Source organism: Belonocnema kinseyi, chromosome 2, assembly GCF_010883055.1.
Source record: "Belonocnema kinseyi isolate 2016_QV_RU_SX_M_011 chromosome 2, B_treatae_v1, whole genome shotgun sequence".
Lineage (NCBI taxonomy): Eukaryota > Metazoa > Arthropoda > Insecta > Hymenoptera > Cynipidae > Belonocnema > Belonocnema kinseyi.
In genome coordinates, this window is record NC_046658.1 from 7735033 (window position 1) to 7750658 (window position 15626).

Below are 15626 nucleotides of genomic sequence, written 5' to 3' on the forward strand. Positions count from 1 at the left end.
GTTTACAGCCTCTGTCCAAAGGTAAATCGGGAGATTCTTCGCTTTCAACATCGTCCTCGCTTTCAACATCGTCCTCGCTGCCTGGACAAGAGTTCGATTCGCGCGCTCGGATTTGGCGTTTTGTTCATGCGTGTACGGAGCTGAATTTGTCATCTCCATGCCCTCACTCACGAGATAGCGCTTGAATTCGGCATTCACATATTCGAGTCCGTTGTCACTACGGAGAACTTTCCTCGACCAATCGAATTTGTTTTTGATCAACGTTGCAAATTCGCGGTATTTCTCGACAACTTGGTCTTTCGAGCGCAAGAAGTACACCGTTTTATATCCCGAAGCACCGGCCACAAACAGAACGAAATACCTCAGACCCCCTAAAAATGCAATCTGAACCGGCCCGCACACATCGGAATGAAAACACTCACCGACAAGCCACTGTTTACGCTGGATGGACTTCTGAAAAGGAAAGCGATGCCCCTTGCCAATTTGATACGGCTCACAGAAAAATTCGTCCGTGCTGGTAACCTTGATTCGATTGACGAATCCACTCGAAAACACCTTCTTGAGAATATTCTTTCCCGCGTGACCGAAACGATCGTGCCACAACTTCAGATCGGCTGATGACTCGCTCACGTTCATCTCGGTTACACAGTCTTTGTGAACGATAGGCACATCGAAAAACATTCCATAAATCGCATTCGCCTGTTTCACAACTTCCGCGACGATTTCTCCGCGTCTCGAAATCCCTAAGCGATTTTCCTAGAAAGTCGCTACAAAACCTCTCGCCGCGCACACTCCGACCGAAAATAAGTTTTTTCGTAGTTTTGGAACGTACAACACGATTTCTATCTTCGAAGAAGTCGACTCATTTTTCACGAGTTTTCGGATTTTCACAGTTCCAATGCCACGCACTTCACATTTGCCATTGTCACCGAGCGTTACATACTCACCGGAGGTGTTGGAGAAATCTGAGAACCATTCCCGCCTAAAGGAAATGTGCCTGGAGGCACTACTGTCAAGGAGCCACACATCACTAACGTCCATCTTTTCGAATCGCTCGGTTAAGTGACGAGAATCTTCTCCCCTTACGGTAATTACGAATGCGCAATTGTCCGATTTCGCTCCATTTTTCTTCGCGTCATTTTTTTCTTCTTCTTGTTCAAACATTGTCAAGCATAATGACCTTTTTTATGACAAGAAAAACATTCGACATTGATCAAACCCTTCGAGTCTTTCTTCTGAAACTTTTTCGTATTTTTCGTTGCCGTTGCAAACGCCGATATCTCGCCATCGCCTGCGAAGGATCTTGTCATCATGACATCATCTTCGAGGCATACTTTCTATGAGTTTAAGCGTATTCTCTAGAAAACAACCTCCCAATTTTGCGAATTAATCGGATTGGCTCCATCAAATTCCACAGCCTGTTTTTTCGAAGCCTCATTTTAAGTTAGGCCCTAACGTTTTCAATGGGATTAGTATCGAGAGACTCAGATGGCCAATCTAAAGTGACGATACCATGTCCAGTCGAGACGTTTTTGGACAAGTTTTCCACTCAGCATTGGCTTTCACACAGTACTTTGAAATTTCGAGTTATTAACGAGCAAATGTCTACGAATTGTTTCGAGCGATATTTTCAAACCTTTTCGAAACAATTTCCGCGCACTTTAAGGCAAAGACAATGACGGATTCTTCGAAAACAGGGTCAAAATCATTTTCTCACCTTTTTTCGAAACAGTGCCAACAGAGCCACGATATGGGTCGTTTTGGGTCCTTTGGGGTGCGAAAAAAAACCGCTTCGAAGCGAGAAACGTAAACGGCATTAATTTTGCTTTTTTGGGGAAACTGTTAGAATTTGACGAAATATAATAGGCAGCTAATTCTTTTTCACAATGCATCAAGGACAATACTTCCCTCTATATGAGGAAAAAATCCGACAGCCTTTCTATTTTCCAACCGCTGGTTATGATGACTACTCTCTTATGTGACCGACTGTACAAATTTAAAAATTCAAAATATCGGATCAAACATGGCGTCCAAAAGCTATCAGTTTTAGCCGAATTAGTATGTAATTTGGTATTAAAAGATTTTTAAGAAGTTTAGAAATTTGAAAATTCTAAATGGCAGATCCAATATGCCTGCCATCACCTCTAACTTTTAGCCTTGGTATTCAGAAGATTTTGAGGTAGATAATAATTAACAGTGTCGTAAAATAAGGCTAAAAAGGCTCGCTTTTTCGATTTTTTACAATAAAGTGCAAGAAGAAATTTAACGTGTGAGCGACTTTACCTCACGATGACCTGCCGAAGAACCGGCAGTGAAACGGCACTGGGCCGCCAGTGCCGTTTCAATGACTGTATGTGCTGATTTCAGCACCTACACGGGACTCAGAGAGGTGCGATTTCATCTAATGGCCCTATTGTATTCGTCACATAACAGGCGGTGAAAGTGATTTACCATAGTTGGCCAGCACCAGCCAAAATCCCTTTTCAAAATTTTCTTCACATTATGAACACTTTGTGAGTAGTGCCGCTCAATAAAGCCGGTTTCAATCAATAGAAATGTTTATTCTTCTGATATATTCTGATACATCGTTCTCCTTTGCTTCAAAATCCACCATCAATCCGAAAAAAGTGTCGTCTACAGCTCTTGGTAAAAGGACATATGTTACCGGGAAAAATTCCGCGATTTACAAAGGGACCTTTAGGTCTGCTTTTTTTTTGTTTAAATTGATACTCTCCTCAATGAAAGGTACATACCTGAGATTTTTTAAGAAAAATCAAGAAGACGATATTTTGACCCCTTTTCGAAAAAAATGCATTTTAAAAATTCCGTGCGGATGGTCATAGATATAGTCTAGTACTTATGTTTTTAAATTAAAGTAGGAAAAACTGTTTCAAACACAAATTTTAACAATAAATACAAAACTAAAATGTTTTCCGCAAACTACTTTATTAAAAATAAGGAATAAATATTCATCAAATGGCATAATTATATTTAAAGTTTTTAAAAATGTGATAAACAAGCATTTTGATCATTAAAAAAAATGTAATACCGATGGAAGGAATCGAACGCGCAACCTTACGGCTATCAGCCAAGCGCTCTAACAGGGAGCTACCGACGCTTTAATATGCATTTTTATTGAAAATGGGTCAAAGTTGCGTCTTCTTCATTTTTCTTAGAATATCTCTGGTATGTACATTTCATGTACCTATTAATGATAATTCTCTAGATATTCGTAATTAAACATTTTTTACAAACCATGCTGTATCAGTGCCTGATAGTTTTTGGAAAGAGCGCAAATAACATTTTAAAATAATCTATTTTTTACACATTTTTATAGATATTTTTCAGATTTGTCTCATATAATTAATAAATTATGATAACACACATGCAATTTCTTTTCCACGATTTTGCATCTGATCCATAATTTATATAAAAAAACACAAGCAAGTTATGCAACAAAGTTTATTTGAAGCCGATCGTAACCAATATTTCTTAAAAATTTCACATTTTATTATCTCATTCTGTTAAAAGACAAATGAAGGGAAAAATTTGTCTGAGACTTGTTTTTATACCCCAAATAATTTATTTAAAAAAAATTAATTTAAGAGAATACAAATCTTGAAATATCAACAGGGATTGAAAATATTAACCCATATTTTTTAATCTTTTTTTTTATTAAGTCGTAATAATCTAACGAGGCTAATGCAGTCTAATAAAATTGGATTATTTAATATTGTGCACAATTTTTATTTTTCTCTTATGGTTTTAATCTTATCCCCCTACCGCCCTTAAAACTTTCTTTTTTTCTAAATTTTGAGATATTTAGGCATATTATTCCTATGGCTGAGTGTATACAAAACTAAAATTCTAGCTCATTATCGTCCTGACTTTCATGTAAATCATTGCGTTAAAAATTGCTGTTCGTCTCAAAGTCATATTTAAAAAAACTAAAGTCTTCCAAACGTTACATATATGTCACTGTGGGCGGTAGAGGGTTAAACAATGGGATGGTCGCGCGAGACAAGAAACTGTCCTCTATACTATCGGTTTCGAAACAATGTCTGACCCAGGCTGACTGTCCCTTTATGCTACCTTTATTGCAGACAATTTTTTCACACTACCTTTTGAGACAGGCTTATCAAAGTAGACATTTGCATCAGGGCCACTCAATAAACCGTTTTAATAAAAAAATCGTTTCACCCAGTAAAAGCGGTAAAAAACTACTAGATGCCTGGAGTACTGAAGCAGTTTCTTCGACTGATTTACAATATACGTAGAGGCCCTTATAAAAGTCACCCAGAGTTGCTTGAAGGATAAAAATCAGGTATGAAAGCATAATTTTATACAGAGCTAGACCCTAATGTTTAATTCGATAGCATTAGATAATCCTGAGAATAATTCTACTTATACGTCATGAATTAGTTAACTGGTAATGACGCATAGATGGACATAAAAAGGTCGTGATAAAACTGGTAATGACGCATATATGCGCACTTTAAATAGCTCAATGGATTTTAATGAAATTTTGTATCTCCTGATTTTCTTGGTCACTGAATATAAATCTGAACTTAATAGATTGTACCAGTTTAAGCACACAATGTCGATTTCAAGACCAACAGTTAACTGGTTAAGTCAGGTCTCCTATGTTACTATATTATAGGGTGCTATAAAATAAAACAATTCACTCACCTATTGGCTTCTTCCAGCTTAGCTAACAGAGCCAGCTCGTTAGTAGCTATGGTTGCCGATGACAAATAACTGAATATAGAGTATTTGATGTTGATCTTGAATGCTTGGATCTGTTATATGAGTTCCTATAAATCTTCAATTTTAGAGCTGTACCAAATTCCGTCATCACCTGCCCTTCACAATATGACACTTATTACTTTGATAATTAGTTCATTCATCCCTCTATTTTCCAGCTTTGAGATAACTGTAGTTATAAAAATATAAAACATGCTGTTATAAACCTTAGCGTGTAAGAAAGAGCATTCTACATTATAGAATATATTATGTAATCATTTTAAAGAGTATCGAAGAATATAAGGTATCTCTTAAAATGGTGAATCTGAAATACTGGACGACTTCGCAGTATGTCCAACCTTATCCTTGCATGCGGGGCTTTACAAGAACGGACGAACAATTTTCTAGCTGCCCGTGGGAACAACACTAAGACCACCAAAACACAAAAGTTGTAGATGCGGCTCAAAAAGATCGAACGCGCATAGCACCCGGCAATGGGTCGGCAAACAGTGCCGATCGCCCTAAAGTTCGGGGTGATGAAAATAATTTAAATGGAAACTAGACGACGAAATAGTAAAACGTCCTAATTGAGTGGATGAATCAACTCAAGGATGACTTGCTAGACTGCTACAATTCCAGCATTATCCCTGTTCATGGAGGCTTTATAGCACGTATACACACTCTGTGGTACCAGAACTACACAGAGCTCCAATACTTTTTGTATCCGCCTTTGCAAAATCAAGCTGGCTCCCTCCGAAAGAATGGATATGTATGCGGGGCGATTCCCCAACCGGCAAATGAACAAGCCAAAAATAAATAGGAGGAAGCGATATGAATACCAACCACGGATGGCAGGCACCTTCTGAGACATGTTCGCAATTTCAGGACAAGGAGGAACATTGCCACCCAAATTCCTCTTAAGCCCCAAGATTTGGCTGAAATGGATGCCTCCCTCTGTGAGGATATCTCGGAGGAGTCCGACCTCTGAACCACAAACTGTTCAATGTGTGATTGACTACATAACATCCGGTAGACCGTTTACGGAAAGGGTTCGAGAGTTCGCCCAAGAACTGAGGATCTACAATCTCACATTGAACAAGTCAAAGGTGCTCACAATCGAGCAACATATTCTTGACAAAATACGAATGTTATCTGGCGCAAGCAGGAGAATACAGAAGAAGGAGAGATGAATCAGGAAAAAATAACAGTTTCTCGTTGACCCATCGCGCCTCTTCAACGATCTCGCTGTTTGTGTCAAAAATCCACCAAACCCCAACGAGGTATAGGCTTTTTGAAGAGATTTACACAAGATCCTATAAACACTGGAGTTGCAAAAAAATACAGATATCACTCTCTTCAAGAAGTTTTGCAACTACCTCATAACATCTGAGGGTGAATGTTCACCAATCACTGCCGAATAGGTGAACAAAGGACTTACTATCGGCGAAAAAACTATAGGCATCTGCCTTTGAAGCTTAACAACTCAGTCAAAAAAATACTAGCGCAACAAAAAAACAGTCATATAAAAGCTGAAAGTGTTCTACGTAAATGACCTTGAAAGCGCTTATGTAAAAAAAATGTTGTGCTTAGCAGACTGAAAAATATAAAAAAAAGTAAGGATTTTCCGGTATATATAAGAACAGTCAAGTTTAGAGCATTATTTCTTATACAAGAGGCGATGGGAAATTTTTTGTTAAATTCATGAGTATGAGGAAAACTGTTGTGAACCAGTTGCAGTTGAGAAATTTAAAAAATAATAAAAATTGTTGCTTAAAAGTACAAAAATGTGCAACTATATTATCTTCAGTTCTAATACAGATATTAAAGCGATTCAAACTGCAAACTGTAATGGATAGTCTCTGTAGTTATTTTAAATCATCCGGAAGGATGTGCTCGTCTTATTTTTTGTGAAAATCTCGATATTTTTAGGCATCTTTTTTTGTTGGAAAACAAGTGACAGAAAGCAGGGGGGCCCTTTTTTTGTTTTATTGCTGACTGCTGGTGCCATTCTTCGACCCCTGGTTCTGAATGCTTGGATGGCACCTGGCCACGGGTCGAAGAAATGGACCAGCGGTCGGCAGTAAAACAAAAAAGCCCCCCCCCCGCTTTCTGTCACTTGTTTTACAACAAAATGAATGTCTAAAAATATCGAGATTTTCACAAAACATAAGATTAACACATCCTCCCGATGATTGAAAATAAATACCGAGCCTATCCATTACAGTTTGCAGTTTGAATCGCTTTAATATCTGTATTAGAACTGAAGATGATATGGTTGCACATTTGTGTACTTTTAAGCAACAATTTTTATTATTTTTTAAATTTCTCAACTGCAACTGGTTCACAACAGTTTTCCTCATACTCAGGAATTTTTTCAAATTTTTCCCATCGCCCCTTGTATAAGAAATAATGCTCTAAACTTGATTGTTCTTAAATGTACCCGAAAATCCTTACTTTTTTTACATTTTTCAGTCTGCTAAGTAGAGAAATTTTTTTTACATAAACGTCTTCAAGCTCATTTACGTAGAATACTTTCAGCTTTTATATGTTTTATAGTTTTCTCGCCGATAGTAGGGGTACGAAGAACTTTTCCGCTGCAGGACCTAATGGTATCAAGCACTTCTGGTTGAAGAAGTTTACTTTTAAACACCAACATCTGATCCGCATATTCATATGGTATTTAAAGTCGGAAACCCCCCCTTCCACAGTGGCTGGTGTTAGGAGGCACTATATACTCCTGCCGAAAAAGGCAACTTATCCCACTCAGAGAATTATAGGCCAAGAACTTGTATGAACAAACTATATAAGATCTTTACAGATGTCCTAAATAACAGGATTGTTCGGAGAATTGAGCCACTGTGAAGAAATATTTACGAACCTGGCTTGAAAAAAGTGAAACAGGCTGCCGAGAGAACCTGCTAATGTGAGATGTCAGGTTTTTAAGATATCCTAACCTAAAAGTGCAAAAAAACGATTTTTTTAGCTGTTTTTGAGGTTATGTAACTGTACAACAAAAATATCTACCACAAAGCTAATATGGAATGAAAAGTACTAATCCTCCCCTTTCAAACCTACTTGGATTCATTAGGATATCTTTATTTTTCACCAAAATATGGTAATTTGAAATTTTTTATTTGAGCGTTTTAACCCATTAACACTGAGGTGTTCAGATTTATACAACGCATTCTCTATTGCTGACGGTACGATAGTTTTTCTTCAAAATATTATCTCAGGAGTTTTTTCGAGGGTGCCCTTTCTATTGCCGGTGTCAGTTTTTTGTTATAACCTCTAGAAGATCCAATATGGCGGCCACAATTTAGGACTTTAAAAAAGAACAAAGGATCCCTCACAAAATACCAACATAAAATCGTACCACCCCTAATAAGTCACAAGCATGCTAACCCACCTGCTTCTGGGAACAATAAGTTTCGTCGCATATTTTTCTTGGAATAATAAAGTTCCATGCCACAAGTGGGCTAACCTCCTGTTTTGCATAAGCAAAAGTAACAATCAGTATCATGATCGTTGGGCTCACGCCAAACAGGTGGATAAATAACAGTCTGCGTCTTGGTACTTTCATCTTCACAACTTGACAAATTTAATCTACAAGCATGACAAATTGAGGTTGGTACCCACGATTTATCCAAATTTTTTATTGAAGTTCCATAACAGTTGAAGTATGACGTTTTTATCGAATCATTAATTGATCGACGGTATTTCTCCGTTTTATACTTTTCACAAACGTGACAAAACGTATTAACTGTCTTAGCGCAAGGAGCTCTTGAACTCATTTTTTTTCTTATACGGACAGTAACGAGGAAATTCTAAAACTCACTATATACAAAAATCACGATCGACACGAAATGTAACCGCTAAACAGATTTCAAATACAAAAAGAATTTTATTACCTACGCATCCAACCGTTAGCCCGCCTCTCAAACGTGATCCCTAGCACGGAAAGATTTGAAGCAAAAAACGAATTTCATCACCTGCGCATAACACGTCATAAAAGCGTCGCCAGCTCAGTGAGCCAGCTAGGGATCTAAAACTGTCTGCGCCGTAGAACGGCGCGCACATACGGCGAATGTGAACATTATAATGCACACAGAGTGCGCAATAGCATTCCGCGCAGTCCATCTTCTTTTGTTTTATCAATGTGCGAAGTTTGATTCCAAACGAATGCACGCTTTTTTGTTGGTATTTTGTGCGGAATCCTTTGTTCTTTTTTAAAGCCCTAAATTGTGGCCGCTATATTGGATCTTCTAGGGGTTACAACAAAAAACTGACACCGGCAATAGAAAGAGCACCTTCGAAAACCCCTGAGATAATATTTTGAAGAAAAAATATCGTACCGTCAGCAATAGAGAATGCGTTGTATAAATCTGAACACCTCAGCGTTAATAGGTTAAAACGCGAAAATACAAAATTTCAAATTACAATATTTTGGCGAAAAATAAAGGTATCCTAATAAATCCAAGTAGGTTTGAAAAGGGGAAGATTAGTACTTTTAAATTCCATATTAGCTTTTGTAGTAGACATTTTCCTTGAACGGTTACATAACCTCAAAAACAGCTAAAAAACGCCTTTTTTGCACTTTTAGGTTAGGATATCTTGAAAAACCGGACATACAGGAGCAATTTTTTAGCTCGGATTCGGATTCAGCACATCAAAATCCTTCGGAAATGATAGGTCTGGTCTCTGGCTTTAAAATTTGGCGGACTGTGTTATCAGCGTTTCCGACGAGCCTGAGCTGAGGATATAAGGATCATTAGGTATGTTGGCACTAGAATGACCTATACATACCTGGGTGTGCTTCAAAGCCGCATTTAGGATGTAACATCAGTGCAGGATTCTCTCCGAAGTAGATACACGAATCTTCTTCGACAGATTAAGTCTTCAAATCTGTCAGCGTTTAACAAGGTTTCTGCAGCTAAAGTTCTTGCAGTCCCGGTTCGACTCTACTCATTTAGGGTGATTCAATGCACGAACGAGCTTAAGGTCCTTTATATCGCCACACGTAAGATCATGCATATGTAAACGTCCACGAAGAAAGGGATCTAATGCGGAAAAAATCGCTTTTTATTTTCTTACACCAATCGATTGTTTCTAAATTACTCTTTCATTTCCAATAATCAGAATACAAACATATGCATAATAAGCGTACACGAGGACGAATCGAGAGGTCCGCGAAAACCACCCCCCCCCCCCCCCCCCCCCCCCATCACTACGAGGTATAGCCGAAACAGGCCAATGCGAACGGAGCTCACGGATACGACACCTAAAAGTGTAGTAATAAGTAGAGGGTGTGCTTTTCGTAGACGCATCCCCACTTCTCAAATGCCGTCTTACGGCCTCTTCTACAATCGCCCGTCCTGTAAAATACAGCTTTGACGCATTAGGTACCTTTCTTCGCGGACAGTCCCATATAAATAAGAGCTTGCATATCAATTCGTCTGTTCCGCGATTATACACCTCACGCCATCAAGGCGGAGGCGAACATCTGAGTCTCCAGTGTCTTCATAACCGAACTATTCTAAGTACAGCTTACATTGATGCAAATGGCAGAGATCCTCTCCTAAAAATAATCAGGAACAACGATATGATTGGCAAAGAAGCGTTCCTTTACAAAGCTGTGGAGCAGGCGATCGAAACCCTCGGCCTGAATTTTAACATCAAAAAAGGAAAAGGCATTCCTCCACCTAGATTAGTTACCTCTAAAATCTGACTTGAAGAAAGCAGATGTTGAAAAATTCCGCCAAGAGCTACTTTGTAGGAAAAGGCACGGAAACTTTCGCAGAAATGTAGAAGAACAGTCCTTGTCAGAAAAGAAAACTTTAGGTTTTTCTAGATCATCAGGGCTTAATTCAGGTACAGAGAGTTTCATTTTCGCCTGCTATGACGCCAGGTAAGAAGTTCCCAGCTATAGGTCCAGAGCATGTCATGTCCCACCCAAGCGGGAACTATGTATCTCTATAGACATAATGCGGTCCTAACAATGCTTTATCAATATATTTGTCGCTCTTAAGGTGTTGGCCGCCATCCTGCCTTGCCAAATGCTCCAAGGCCTGACTTCATTACCCAAGACCTCGAGAAACGAACTGTATTCGTGATCGCATTCTCGGCTCCAGGCGACTGCAACATCATGGCTAGGGGGAAGGATAAGGATGAGAGGTATCATTGCAAGGTTTGGACACATAATCCGGCTCTTATACAACGACGTAAGGAAAAGTTGAGAAGAGAGGGTAAGTCAAGCGCAAGTATACGGCCATCAAATGGATACTGCCCTTGGCAATATAAATACACTGAAAAAATTGTGGGTAAGCTGCTCGCCCACGTGACAGCTCTGCAACACCAAATGCGTCGCGTGCTGCTCACCTGTAGCTTGGAGCGGACCGTCTCCCTTGTTGGGCATTCTGTGCTCCATTTAGGCGGGAGAACGGCATCTTCCAGCCGAGTTTCGCGCGGAGTATGTTTCATGCGACGAAAGATTTGTCTTAATATACTTAAAATCTTTTGAAATCTTTATAAAAATTATATGAAATCTTTTAAATATTTCTGACATCTTTTAAATTATTCTAAAAAATTGTTAATCGTTTAAACCTTAAGTTATTTTAAAATGTTACAATCGGGTGTGAATCTGGTTTAAAGTCTGTACCTTATATGAAATCTCTTAAATTTTTAAAATCTTTTAAAATCCTTATGAATTTCTTCAAATATTTGTGAAATCCTTCTAAATTCTTTTTTATGCGTTTGAAGTTACTCAAATATTTCAAATCTTTGGAACATTTGGAACAAAATAGAAATAGTTTAAAATCTCTTAAATGTATTGTAACTTTTGAAATTTTGTGTGCCCTACCTTTTTAGAAATATTTACAATTTTTGAAATATTTTGAAATTAATATTAATAATAAGAACAGACCTGTATTAAGAACTCAGTCTACATAAAATTCGACACACAAAAGAAGATGAACAATAGGAATATAAAAGGCAAAGGTGCAGATCAAGCTGCTTTCCAATCTATCCTTCTTCAAACTAACCTAAAATTAACCTTTTAATTATAAATAAAATTAGCTGAACCAATTTAAAATATGTATTCACTACGCGGAAACAGAGTATACCGAAGTAGGGATATAATCGACCTGTAGAGCTGGGTAATATCTTAGCACAAACGAGGCAAGATACATATAGCATAACGAAGCTTAAAAAAAGAAATCAAAAAAGCAAAGAGCATTTATAATATTTATAAAATACTTATAAAATAATCATAAATCTATTAATTAGAAATTAAAAATTCTTGGAAATATTTATGACATTTTTGTATTCCTTTCAAACCATTAAGATATTGGAAATCTTTGCGAAAGCTTTTGCAATCTTTAATAAATCTTTAATAGTCAAATGAGTTTTGGACGTGAGTGATGGAGTTTCCTGTAAAAGGATTTAGTTTTGCAGCGAGAAAACGTGCTAGGTTGTAAGTTGGTGAGTTTATTGCGCTGACGATCGGTCTGAGTGGAATGTTTTCCTTGTGGATTTTTGGGAGCCCGTAAAGTTTTGGAGAGATGGGATTAGTATGAATTAGGTTGGATTTTGTTTGGCTGTCAAGTTTAGAGTCTTTGAGAAGAGTCTTTGTTTTACTGACTATTGTCTTTGTGGGGTCCTTTTTAAGTTTTTTGTATGTATCGTCAGTTAAAAGTCCATGATTTTGTTGTTATAGTCTTCTTTATTCATTATTACTGATGTGTTGCCTTTGTCTGCGGGTAATATTATAATATCTTTATTTTGATTGAGTTCTTTAATTGCGGTTTTTTCTTGTTTTGTTAAGTTTGAGGATGGAACTTGAGCTTGGCGTAAAATGTTGGCCGTCCTTCGTCGTATTTCATTTGCTTTTTCGTGTGAAAGGGTATATATTGTGGATTCTAAATTGCTGATTATTTCTTCTTTTGGGATTTTCGATGGAGCTACAGCAAAATTGTGTCCTTTAGATAAGGCTGAAATCGTTTAATTGTTGAGAGGGTGGTCAGAGATGTTTTTTACTGTATTTGTTAGTTTAGTTTGCTTTACTGGAAGTAATTTGTCAAATGTCAAATCTGAGGGTATTTGATAGGAAAAGATGAAGTTTTAATAATTTTTTAGGGGTAGTGTGCAAAAGAAATTTGGTATGTTGTGTTCTTTCTTTAACGAGAAGCAAACTTGTATTATGCAGAATCGATTTGGATTTAGATGTTCCCAAATTATTTTTCAGTTGTAAGAATTTTGGGACTATTTTGTTGTCTCTGCACAGTTTCAAAAAAGCTAAGGATGTTAGTAGCTTACCTTGAGAAGTCCTGAGCTTACTAAAGGTGTTGGTTTTAGTAAGAATACTCTCCCCGTAGAGTTCTTTCATAATAGATTTTATGCTTTCACGATGATTCATTTTGATAAAAAGAGATATTTCGGGTTTCACTCGTGTAAAAAACTACGAATTGTTTGCCGACGTTTCGTGAACATTGCAGTTCACATCTTCAGGGCTAACCTGAAACTGAGGAATCAGGTCATGATGTTCTTAGGTATACTTTCTACGATGCCTGTGATTGGCCAGAGTGCCCCACCGTGGGAACTGTTCGAACTTGATTGGCCAATCAAGTCTTTTTTAAAACCCTAAAGATAAAAAGGCACCCTTCAGTAATCCAGGAGTATATAAAATCCCTTGTTCTTGTGGCAAAGTCTATATTAGAGAAACCGAGAGCGCGGTGAGCCAACGTATGAAGGAACATGAAAGTAAAGTCAGACTAAAACACTTCACGCAATCAGCACTAGCTGAACATCATATCGAAACAGGTCATAACATTTTATTTGATGAAACAACAGTGATTGCAAAAGCACACAACAAATTTCCAAGAAAACATAGAGAAGCACTCGAAATCTTAAAACACCCTAATAACATCAATAGGGACAATGGATATAATACCAATCCGATTTGGCTTTCCGTTCTCCCAGATTTTAAAAGACTTGATTGGCCAATCAAGTTCGACCAGTCCCCACGGTGGGGCGCTCTGGCGAATCACAGGCATCGTAGAAAGTATACCTAAGAACATCATGACCTGATTCCTCAGTTTAGGGTCAGCCCTGAAGATGTGAACTGCAACGTTCACGAAACGTCGGCAAACAATTCGTAGTTTTTTACACGAGTGAAACCCGAAATATCTCTTTTTATCAAAATGAATCATTGTGAAAGCATAAAATCTATTATGAAAGAACTCTACAGGGAGAGCATTCTTACTAAAACCAACACCTTCAGTAAGCTCAGGACTTTTCAAGGTAAGCTACTAACATCCTTAGCTTTTTTGAAACGGTGCAGAGACAACAAAATAGTCCCAAAATTCTTACAACTGAAAAATAATTTGGGAACATCTAAATCCAAATCGATTCTGCATAATACAAGTTTGCTTCTCGTTAAAGAAAGAATACAACATACCAAATTTCTTTTGCACACTACCTCTAAAAAATTATAAAACTTTATCTTTTCCTATCAAATACCCTCAGATTTGACATTTGGTCGACGTTGCACCGCATATCGTTTGACCAATCCCAACGGATTAAAGAGCTTTCCACCCAAAAACAAAAAACAAAATTTGACAAATTACTTCCAGTAAAGCAAACTAAACTAACAAATACAGTAAAAAACATCTCTGACCACCCTCTCAACAATGAAATGATTTCAGCTTTATCTAAAGGACACAATTTTGCTGTAGCTCTTTCGAAAATCCCAAAAGAAGAAATAATCAGCAATTTAGAATCCACAATATATACCCTTTCACCCGAAAAAGCAAATTAAATACGAGGAAGGACGGACAACATTTTACGCCAAGCTCAAGTTCCATCCTCAAACTTAACAAGAAAAAGTAATCTTACTCAAAGAGCGCAAACGCAGCAGCTAGAAAAATTCTTTTTATAACTGCTTTTTACCACCATTTCGGAATTGGTCACTTCCCGCACGCAATACATGCGTCGAAAATCGAACATTTCGTGCGTGCGTTAGAAAAATTACTTTTCTCATTTAAAAAAAGTAACTGTATTAAAAGCGAAAAAAAAATCAAATTCAAGGTTCTTATGAAAAATGCAAGAATTTTCCCAACATTATGTTGTAATTCAACCGAAAAGGTTTATTCTAAGCTAATCATTTTATTTTGAATGTTAAAAAAAAAAAATTCTCTGGAAGTAAATACAAATATAACACAATTTTTTATACACTTTATTACAAAAAATAAAATTTGTTATTTGAAATAAAACTTTCGGGCTAAAAAAATAATAGTCATTCCCAGCAATTTTCTGTAAAAAAATTGTTTTCATCCGTAAGATATTTCAGATATTTTTTCACTTTAAATAGCATTATGGAGTATCTTAAAATTATTCTTCATGCCGACAAAATATTTTATCCCGTAAGAATTTGATAGACGTCTATTAGTTTACATTATTTATGGTAAGAATTTGATAGACGTCTATTAGTTTACATTATTTATGGAAATAAAATTTCTTTTAAACCATTCATTTGCATTATGTTTGTATATAGGTATTGACTATTATTTATTTCTGGTGTACTTGTTTACACGTTCACAAAACTTAACTGTGATCTGCAGCTTCACTAACGTCTCAAGTATGGGTCTACCAAAAATTTGAATTTGCCTAATTTAACTTACCGTTTAACTCCTTTTGCAATTCTCGGCAAGGTAAAAAGTTATAAATGTGTAATTTGAACTTTTATTTACATATCTACCAGGTGTATACATATGAAAATACATTTTTTCTTTTCAAGAAAAAAACACATTTATTTCAAGAGAATGATAACAAATATTTTATTCAAAGTATGCGCCCTCGCTGGCTACACATTTTGTCCACATCTCAGGCAA

The 15626-nt window shown here is 37.0% G+C and overlaps 1 protein-coding gene across 2 annotated transcripts in view; it reads right to left on the reverse strand.

Annotated features, from left to right (window-relative positions):
* Positions 1-15626, reverse strand: part of LOC117167150 (ecotropic viral integration site 5 ortholog) — a 180437-nt gene that overhangs the window by 163411 nt on the left and 1400 nt on the right. Inside the window, exons 2-3 of one of the 2 annotated variants that reach the window (XM_033351868.1) lie at positions 9547-9800; positions 4690-4933 (exon numbers count right to left, since the gene is read on the reverse strand). The gene's annotated coding sequence lies outside the window, so the exon portion shown is untranslated. The remainder of the gene's footprint in view (positions 1-4689; positions 4934-9546; positions 9801-15626) is intronic. The other variant, XM_033351867.1, reaches the window with a different exon arrangement.